The sequence below is a fragment of the Microtus oregoni genome, unplaced genomic scaffold, assembly GCF_018167655.1.
Source record: "Microtus oregoni isolate MIOR12 unplaced genomic scaffold, Mior012 000050F_000, whole genome shotgun sequence".
NCBI classification, from domain to species: domain Eukaryota; kingdom Metazoa; phylum Chordata; class Mammalia; order Rodentia; family Cricetidae; genus Microtus; species Microtus oregoni.
In genome coordinates this window covers 2,354,684-2,364,885 of record NW_024543224.1, presented here as the reverse complement: position 1 = coordinate 2,364,885, position 10,202 = coordinate 2,354,684, and the positions used below count along the sequence as shown (strand labels likewise).

Sequence of the window (10,202 nt, the reverse complement as noted above, 5' to 3'; positions counted from 1 at the left end):
TGTAAACAAATAAAAATTAAAATCTTGAAGGAAAAACAAAGGATAACAAAAAGAGTTTGGCAAGGCAAGAGGAACAGAAGTTATTTTTTAAAAATCAAACATATTTATCTATATAAAATGAAAATATTTGCTATGACAAGAGATACAATAAATCAATGATAAGTTGCAAACTTGGATACATTCTAGTGCTTAAGATGCTAAAGACTTGATTTCTATTGTGTGTATATGAGTTATCACAAAAGGATGAGAAAGAGAAAGTCACAAGAGAAAACTCACTGGAAGCACATTCTTAAAAAAAATACATGAAGATTTAAACTACCTGACAAGATTTTTTTTTTAAGCCCAAAGAATGAATTTCTGAGTTCTGTTAATTCCTGAGCATACATTTTCCATCACATTTGTTTTGTTTCCTCCCTATTATTGTGATGTGTTTTGGAATGGAGTTTACAATCAGCAACTGTGACATCATTTTACCCATTCCACATGTGAGAACATGGCTGCTGCTTCTGGAATCGTATCTGGGAAACTGTATTCTATCTCTCATTCAGTTAATTCTCAGAAATGAAGAGCACGAGTATCAAATATTTTCTGAATTGTTACATTGACACTATCACATATGATCAAGGTCCCCACAAAACATGATTCAGTCCTATTCCATAGCTGTTCTGTGTGTACATAAATGACAGCTGTTTTAACAAATACGAAATTTCACTGTGTAGTTTAGGATAGCCAAAACTACATAGTTTGGATGAGCTCATGACATTCTGTGGTGTGTGCCATGATGACAGGGTTTATCCATTTTGTTAAGAAAACTCTGGAAGGACCAATTTCCTGTCTACATACTTTGTGAATAATGCTGCAGTAAACATGAGTGGTGGAAATATTCATTTGACACTTGTTTCATTTTCTTTGGGAAAAAGGATGACTTCATGTCATTTTATGCAATGCAGATGAAACTGGAAAACTTTTTTTAAAATGGGAATAAGCCAGGCAAAGGAAGATAAACAGCACACAATCTCCCACATGCACAGAACCTAAATATACCAATTTCATAAAAAGTAGAATAAAGATGATGAGAGTCTAGAGAAGGTAGAGGAGAAGATAGATGAGAAGGGATAGACCAAAGGAAGAATAAGTTCTGTGGTGTCCTTAAGCAGCCTGTTGGATGACTATAGCTATCCATAATGTACATTTCAAGAAGACATTGAATTTTATCATTGCAAAAAAAAATACATGTTTGAGGTGTTGTGTATGCTAATTAATATGATTAATCACTATATAATGTGCATATGTATCAAAATATCACATGGTACTTCTCAAGTATGAGAAATTATGTGACATGTAAGAATAAATATAAATATAAAAAGATTCTAGCTTCAAAAATTGCACAGTTGTATACTTACCTGGCTGGGTTGATATGACCGCAGAGGTTATTTTCCCAGGGTGAGGCTTATTCATTGTACTCTGGATGTGCTTACCCCATATGATTTCCCAAAATATGGGAAACTTGACTGCATGATTTATGGCAGTGGGGGCCTGTATTTATGCCCTCCCATGAGAAAAGTAAAATTAAAAATTTTAAAAATTGCATTGCTGTTTTACATAAAATCTTGGTGTCAATAAAAAAGAAAGGCAAGTCAGTGAGATGGCACAGTAACTAAAGTGCTTGCTGTATAAGCCTGATGACCCAAGTTTGATGCCTACAATCCACAAAGTTGGGGCATTGTCTTCTCTATTACCTGGTAACTCCATGTAACTTCCCTTTGTATTCGTATATATTTCAGGAAGCCTCTATAGTAGCACATTTTTGATATTGCTTTTCAAAAGTCCTTCAGTGTTACCCATACCTCTCCATATTCCCAGCCCTCCTATCCCCGTCTTCATTTAATCCTCCAATTCTAGTTTTCCATTTATCCCTTTATAACAAAATAATCTATTTTCATTTTCTTTGAATATCTGCTTCCTGCCCCCAACCCTTATTAGCTACCTAACCCCTCTGTGTATCTTGTGTCTTAATGTGTTCCCTCCAAGAAGGAAGGTTTTCAATTTTGGAGGAAACTGCTACCACAATAATAAATGATTTGGTGATGGGGTTAATGCAATGACTCTCCTCTCTCTATTCTTTTCTCTTCTCCTTCACTTCTGCCTTCTTTCTTTCTTATTTCTTCTCTTTTGTATGTGTTCTTTTTTAATGGAGTCAACTCTCCCTCCCTCCCTCCCTCCCTCCCTCCCTCCCTCCCTCCCTCCCTCCCTCCCTCCCTCCCTCCCTCTCTCCCTCCCTCCCAAATTGCTTTTAAACGGTCTTTATATTTCCCAGGCTCAGCATATAATTCTTTATAAAAGGTCCAAGATGAATGTACCTTATTTAGGCAACAGAAATGGAATTTATGGCCAAGACAAGGAAGCATAGTAGAACAAGGAGCCATCAGAATCTGTGTGCAGCTGAAGTGAGTGTGGGTCACCTTGAAAATAATCAGATCTCAGTTCTATATGAGAGTTTTCTGATGGTTCCTTGTTCCACTATGATTTCTTCACTTGGTCATGGATTTCATTCTTGTATTGCCTGATCATTACTCTAAAATTTTGGTGTTACTTGGGAAATTGGCCAGATTAGTACATCTAAAGGATGTTAAATTCTAGTTTGTTTGAGGTCAAAGACAGAAGAAGATGTATGTGTCCTAGAAGATAAGAAAAGATGTCAGTGTTAATGTAATGCTAATCTCATCCAGTAACACCTTAATGTTTTATCAAATTTATGAGTATCCCATAGTTTAGTCAAATTAACCATTGCAGTTGCCTTTGTTGAATAGACTGTCACAGCTCAAGGTAGAGTGTTTACCTCCCTCTCGCCGATCAAATGCTAGTCTTAAAAGGAAAAAAAAAAATCATATGCCATTTCATCAACACAGTCTTTGAAAGTATTTCAACTTAAAACATGTTGGTCAACTTGAAGATTTGATTGGACATAAATATCCTAAGCATATAAGTCTATTTGGCTGGCATAACAAAATAGAAATGAATTTTCCAAGATTAAGATGTCAGGTCAGTAGGTTTAGTTATTTTTTAGGCCTATTTTCTTTTTTTGTGGCTGTGTTTCTCTGTGTAGCCTTGTTGTCTTGGCTCTCACTCTGTAGACCACACTGGCCATTAACTCACAGAGATCTGCCTGTCTCTGCTTCCTGAATGCTTGGATTAAAGATGTGTGCCACCACTGACAGTCTTCTTAGGCCTCTTTTTGGTTTGCATGTGGTCATGATCATGTGACTTTTCCTATCTGAGAAATGCATTATCTCTTTCTTTTCTTATAGGGACCAGTCCTGTTACCTTAGAGATCTCTCTTTATGATCTCATTTCACATTAATTATCTTCATAAAAGCACTATCTCCAAATACAATTTCATTAAGGATTACAATTTTAATTTATGATATTTTGGGGCAGGTGGGGGTTTGTTCTGTATATGACATACAACATCATTACTTATTTCAAAAATTAATAAGTTAGATGCAATTTTCAAAAGATTTTTTAATCCTTCATGTATCCTTAAGCATTATGCTTCAGTTAATTTGCATAATAATTTTATATATATGATTTTCAAAAAATATTTATTTTTATTTATATATATGCATGTGTATCTGCTCTCTGTATTCTCCACCCATGTGTGTGTGTGTGTGTGTGTGTGTGTGTGTGTGTGTGTGTGTGTGTGCCCTAAGAGGCCAGAAGTGGGTGTCAGATCCCTATGTGAGTACAGGGAACCAAATTCCTGTTTTTTGTAAGAGCAGCAAGTGCTCTTAACTACCGAAGCAATTTCCCCATCTCTTATCTAGCCAAGTTTGTTAGTGCTCATCCAGTTGTGCTTTTAGTGACTGGAAAAAATTAAGACTGGCTAAACAAAAAAATAATTTCACCATGTATTTTACTTTCTTATTTCAAAACCAATATATATTCATCAGTCACATGCATTTACATGAGTAAACAAAATATGTTGTCAGAGAGTGCTCATACTCCATTGTAACCAGAAACATTGAGAGCTGTTAACACTCGGGAATGTGTCTTTCCTCCTGCCTAGTGTTTTTTTTTTTTTTTAACTATCATTTTCTGTATAAGTAGATGTCACCATGTTTGTTGCTCCTTTCTTCTTTGTAATTCATGTGAAACCCATTTGACTACCGGTTGTAATGTTTTTTTCTTTTCCAGGTTTGTTCAGATCTACAATTCTAGGATTTTCTCTGACTCCTTCAAGCCCAGGGTTCCAGCAGCTTCACCATAAACTTTAAAGCATTGAGAATATGTTGCAAAGAAATTCCTAATGCTGTTCCTACTTAGTATCTAGCAAGTGTTCTTTTCTATCTTGTCTAAGAACAGGATACTTTGCCTCTTTTTTGTACAGTAACATTTTTTTTAAAAAAAATAGTATAGAAAGTAGCATATTTCCATGGAATTTTCATACATTCTTAGTTTGGCTTGACTACCCCCAACCTTCCATACTCATTTAAGTCATTTTTTTTCTCTTCCATTGATGTCTTCTAGTTTTCTAAGCTCTATATAAATTTGTTCCGACATAAATACAAGCATATGAAAATTAGAAGGTAGGCCAAATGTGTGAGAAAGGACATATAGGATTTGTCTTTTTGATGCTGGGTTACATCTATGTAAATGATCCCATGAGTCCCCTGCTTTTTTTGTAGTAATTACCACAATTCCTTATTGATGTTTGTTTAATAGTCTCTCTTACTAGACAGTATACTTCCTAATTATCTAGTCTGATGACTGTATCTTCAACTGTCTGTATTCTAGCTGGTATAGAGTTGGCATATTAATCTTGTTAGCATATTCAGATAAGGCATTTCATATGAAAGAGGCAAATGTATATAAAATATATTCACGAATACACGGCTTTAAGTAGTTTATATATAACCTTGTCCAAGGTTAATAAATCTTAATAATTCAGAAAATTGTAATCTGATTTTAATGGGCAAATGTTAATGTGCATTCACCACCAATAGTTAGTAATTATATAAAAAGTAGAAGACATTTATAGCAGCCAAGATCTTTATAGTGTATTTGAATACATGATAAATTCATGAACAGTTCTTATCTCCTCGAACAGTTGTATATCTTAAGAACTCATCATCATAAGCATTCTCTGGATTTTCCCAGAATTAATCCTGAATAATTAATGCATCTAAAGGAGTTAGACAAGTACTGCAGCATGCTAATCATTTCTTTCAATGTCAATTAGGAAAAATAGTCTCTTTGGCCTGCTATCTTGGAATACATATTATACAGTTAACTTTGAATTTACAAATATGAAATGCCCCTAATTATTGCATGCATATATTGAGATACATATCAATATCACTGGTGAAAGTTAAAGCTTGTAGAAAAAATGAAGGCACTTTGATTTCACAGAATTATTAACTATATTGGGACTCTTATTACAAATAAATATGCTTGGTTTGTAGATCTGTATTTACACAATATTTACATATTTCCACAAATGGTATCATATAACCACTAGTGATTTAGGGACTATGTCAAATGTAAACCTTAAATAATTTTAGGTTGAATGGATATTTGCTTAGTAAAAAATGGAATTGAAAAGCCAGGTAGCTTTTATGCGAACTGTTCAGTTCTATCAAATGCATACTTTCTTCATTATTCTTTATATTAATCTTGCTCAGTTATTATTTTTTCAAATTTTGAATTGTGTGTGAGTGCATGTGTGGGTTGAAAATTGATGTACTGTGTCATATATTGAGGTGAGAGGACAACTTGTAAATCAGTTTTTTTCTTTATCCATATGGAAAAGTCAATTCTTTCTTTCTACCACATGGGCTTTGATGATCAAACTCAGGTCACCAGACTTGCAGACAAGCACCTTTACCTACAGAGCTGTCTTTCTACCCCTCCTCAGTTTCATTTTAGCTATGATTCATCAGTACTTCCTCTAAGTTTCAGACATAATACAATCGTAGAAAGTTTTCAGATGTGATGTTGAAGGAGGATACCAAGTAGGACTAGCCTATTCGGTAAGAGATTTGTTAAGAGTTATTAGGATCATAGACAGAGAAAGATGTCTTGGTCAGTTTTCTATTGCTGTGAAGTAATTCCATGACCACAGAAACTCATAAAAGAATGCATTTGATTAGGGCTTGCTTACGATTTCAGAGATTTAATCCATTTTCCTGGCATGAAGACTTGATGGCGCACAGGCAGACAAGACATGTTGCTGGAGAAGTAGCTTGAAATTCTCCACTGGGATCTGTAGGCAGTAGGAAGAGAGAGCCACTAGGCCTGGCTTGGGCTTTCAAAAGCCTCAAAGCTCACCCCCAGTGACACACTTCCTCCAACAAGGCTATACTTCCTAAGCCTTTCAAAACAGAGCTACTCTCTGGTGGCTAATCATTCAAATCTATTAGGCTATTGGGGACATTCTCATTCAAACCACTGTGACAAACAATAGCATAATGGGGGTTCTGAGAAAAATTTAGAACATTGACACAGTGGGAGTCCCTTCTTACAGTTTTCAAAGGAAAGGATAGGAAAGATATTGCAAAGTTTCATTTTTTGTTGTTTACTTAAGCTGTTGCTAGAAGTAACCAGTAAATGCTCAGTTAAAGATCAGTAGGTGACCTAACAATTCTCTGGATTTCCTTAGTGTCTGCTGTTATGTTCCCCTTTTCATTTTTGATTCTGATAATTTGGATATTCTCTCTCCCTTTGGTTAGTTTGGATAATCTTTTGTCTATCTTACTGATTTTCTAGAAGAACCAGCTCTCTGTTTTATTGATTATTTGTATTGTTTACTTTGTTTTTATTTTAGTGATTTCAGTCCTCAATTAGATGATTTCCTGGCATCTGCTCCTCCAGGGTCAGTCTGATTCTTTTTGTTCTAGAGCTTTCAGGCATGCTGCTTAGTCACCAATGTGAAATTTCGCCATGTTCCTTACTTTTTTTGTATTAATTACATCACTGATTTGCCCATTAGCTCGAACTTCTTATTGGCTAACTCTTACATGTTAATGTAACCCATTTCTATTAATCTGTGCATCACCACAGGTGGTGGCCTACCAGCAAAGTTCCAGCATGTCTATCTCAGAGGGCGGATCCATGGCATCTCTGACTCCGCCCTTCTTTTACTTAGTGCTATGAACTTTCCTTTTAGCACTGCTTTTATAGTGTCCCATAAGTTTGGATATACTGTGCTTTCATTTTTGTTGAATTCTAGAAAGTCTTTAATTTCTTTCTTTTTTTGTTTTCTGACCCAGGTGTGATTCAATTGAGTAGTCTTTAATTACCATGAGTTTGTAGGCTTTTCTATAATTATAATGTTGATTTTGAACTTTAAGCCATAGTGATCCGATAAGATACAGGGGTTTAATCTAAATTTTTATGTCTGTTGTAGTTTGCTTTGTTACTGAATATGGGGTCAGTTTTAAGGAAGGTTCCGTGAGGTGCTGAGAGAGGGTATATTCTTTTATGTTTGGTATCTCAAACCTTGTTGACTACCCAAGGAAGGCCCTACTCCCTCTGAGGAGTGGGAGGGTGGCAGAGAAGGGGATGGAAGGGGAACTGGGGTTGGTACGTAAAATAGTAATTTTTTTAAAATAAAAAAATATGAAAAAATAACATTATGTGATCCATAAACCTTCCATAACTTGCCTTACTGGGGATCAGTGTGGCACAGAAGGCAAGAGTCTAGAGAAAGGCATTACTTCAATTCTAAAAACTAAATTGTCTCGTCATCAAATATCACATGGAGTAGCTTACAAAATTACATGGCCATGGATAAGAATTGTTGATATGATATTAAATAAAAATTTCCTAAACATGTTGAATGATTCTGCAAATTTTTATGGAAGTTTATAGATTAAATAATGGGAAAAAAACCTTATTATTTACACGGGTTGGGATTTGTTTGTTCCTTACCTAGATTATAATCCAGGAGAAAATCTTGATATATTAAAGTTGTCAATAAGCTACCTTTTTTATTGGATTATTTGTTCTTTTGATGACCAATTTTTTGAGTTCTTTGTATATTTTGGAGATCAGCCCTCTGTCTGATGTGGGGTTGGTGAAGATCTTTTCCCATTCTGTAGGCTGTTATTTTGTCTTGTTTACCATGCCCTTTGTTTTACAGAAGCTTCTCAGTTTCAGGAGGTCCCATTTATTAACTGTTTCTCTCAATGTCTGTGTTACTAGGGTTATATTTAGGAAAAGGTCTCCTGTGCCAATGTGTTCAAGGGTGCCTCTCACTTTCTCTTTTAGAGATTCAGTGTGGTGGGTTTTATGTTGAGGTTTTTGATCCAGTTAAACTGGAGTTTTGTGCATGGCGATAGATATGGGTCTATTTTCATTCTTCTACATGTTGACATCCAGTTATGCCAGCACTATTTGTTGATTATGTTTTCATTTTTCCATTTGATATTTTTTACTTCTTTGTCAAAAATCAGGTGTTCATAGGTGTGTGGATTGATATCCTGGTCTTTGATTGGGTTCCATTGGTCCTCCTCTCTGTTTTTATGCCAATAACAGGCTGTTTTCAGTACTATAGCTCTGTAGAAGAGTTTGAAGTCAGGGGTTGTGATGTCTCCAGAAGTTCCATTATTGTACAGGATTGTTTTGGGTATTCTGTTGTTTGTTTGTTTTTTGCTTTTCCATATGAAGTTGAGTATTGTTCTTTCTGTGTCTGTGAAGAATTGTGTTGGGATTTTGATGGGGATTGCATTGAGTCTGTAGATTGTTTTTAGTAAGATTGCTATTTTTACTATGTTTATTCCACCCTACCCAAGAACATGAAAGATCTTTCTATTTTCTGGTGTCTTCTTCAATTTCTTTTTTCAAATATTTAAAGTTCTTGTTATACAGGTCTTCCACTTGTTTGTTTAGAGTTACTCCAAGATATATTATGCTATTTGTGACTATTGTGAAGTGTGATGTTTCTCTTATTTCTTTCTCAATCCATTTATCATTTGTGGTGTAAAGGAGGGCTATTGATTTTTTTTCAAGTTAATCTTGTGTCCTGTTACATTACTGAAGGTGTTTATGAGTTGTAGAAGTTCCTTGGTAGAAATTTTGGAGACACTTATATAAACTACCATCTCAGATTGACATATTCTTTCACTGAATGATTCTTTTTGCCTACCTTGTCTTTGATATCTGAAATTCTCACTTTCACTTGATCCAGTCAGTTGGTAAAACTTCCTTCTGAGATTTTTTGTTTGACTTCCTGAGTTTTATATTTTTGAGTTCTATTTTAGATTTTTTTTAGATTCTATCCCTTAATTAAATTCTATTTTCATATCCTGAATTGCTTTTATAATCTTATTCAACTGTCTTGTTGTGTTTTCATGTTCTTAATTCAGACATTTATTTATGTTCTTTTTGAGCTCCTTAAACATATTTATGATTGCTATTTTGAAGTACTGTCTTAAGAGTCATTTATATTGCTTTTCTTGGGGAATATTATGATGGAGATGCTGGTTAAAGAAGGAGACATGTAATCTTTGATCTTCGTGATATTTGTGGTTTTGTGATGGGTTCTAGGCATCTGGAATTAGCTTGTTTTTGGTATTTCTGTATATGAATATCTGGTCTTACTTTTGTTGGGTGAGTGTTTGTATCTTTGCTGTTACACCAACTTGTTATGGTATGCACCAGATGAATGATGCTCAGTTTTCAATCTTGAGACTATTCTGGTTCAGTATTCAGGTGGTCCCAAGTGGGCGTAGTATTTGGGATGACTGATACATGAGGAGGTGGAGTAGAGGATGTGCTCTGGATATCTTAGAGTTCTATTTCAAGCTCCATGCAGGCTTGGGGTGTAATGCCGGGTGGGGTGGCTGACATCCCAGAGGCTAGATATCAGTGAGTGACTAACATGAACATGAGGGTGAACTGGCTCTACGAGTTCTATCTGAAGTTCTGTGTGGACTCTGGGTTCAGATTCCAAACTGTCCAATATGGTGTAATGGATGGGGTTACTTACTTGTCTTTTCAGGAATCAAATTGATTATTTTGAATTATTAAGTCATGCATTAGTAGAGTTTTTGTTCTTGCTAGTTTTATATCAACTTGACACAAGGTGGCATTATATAAGAGCCATAACTAAGAAAATACCTCCATAAGATTGGCCTATAAGTAAGCCTTGATTAATAATTGATGTGGGATGGACCATCCTATAGTTGGAGTTGCCACTCCTG

The 10,202-nt window shown here is 35.2% G+C and overlaps 1 non-coding gene across 1 annotated transcript; it reads left to right on the top strand.

The window, feature by feature from the left end:
* The first annotated feature begins 1,395 nt into the window (after positions 1–1,395).
* On the top strand, positions 1,396–1,557 carry LOC121436651. Its single transcript, XR_005972725.1, has one exon. It is a non-coding gene; the product is annotated as a U1 spliceosomal RNA (small nuclear RNA).
* The last annotated feature ends 8,645 nt before the right edge of the window (positions 1,558–10,202 follow it).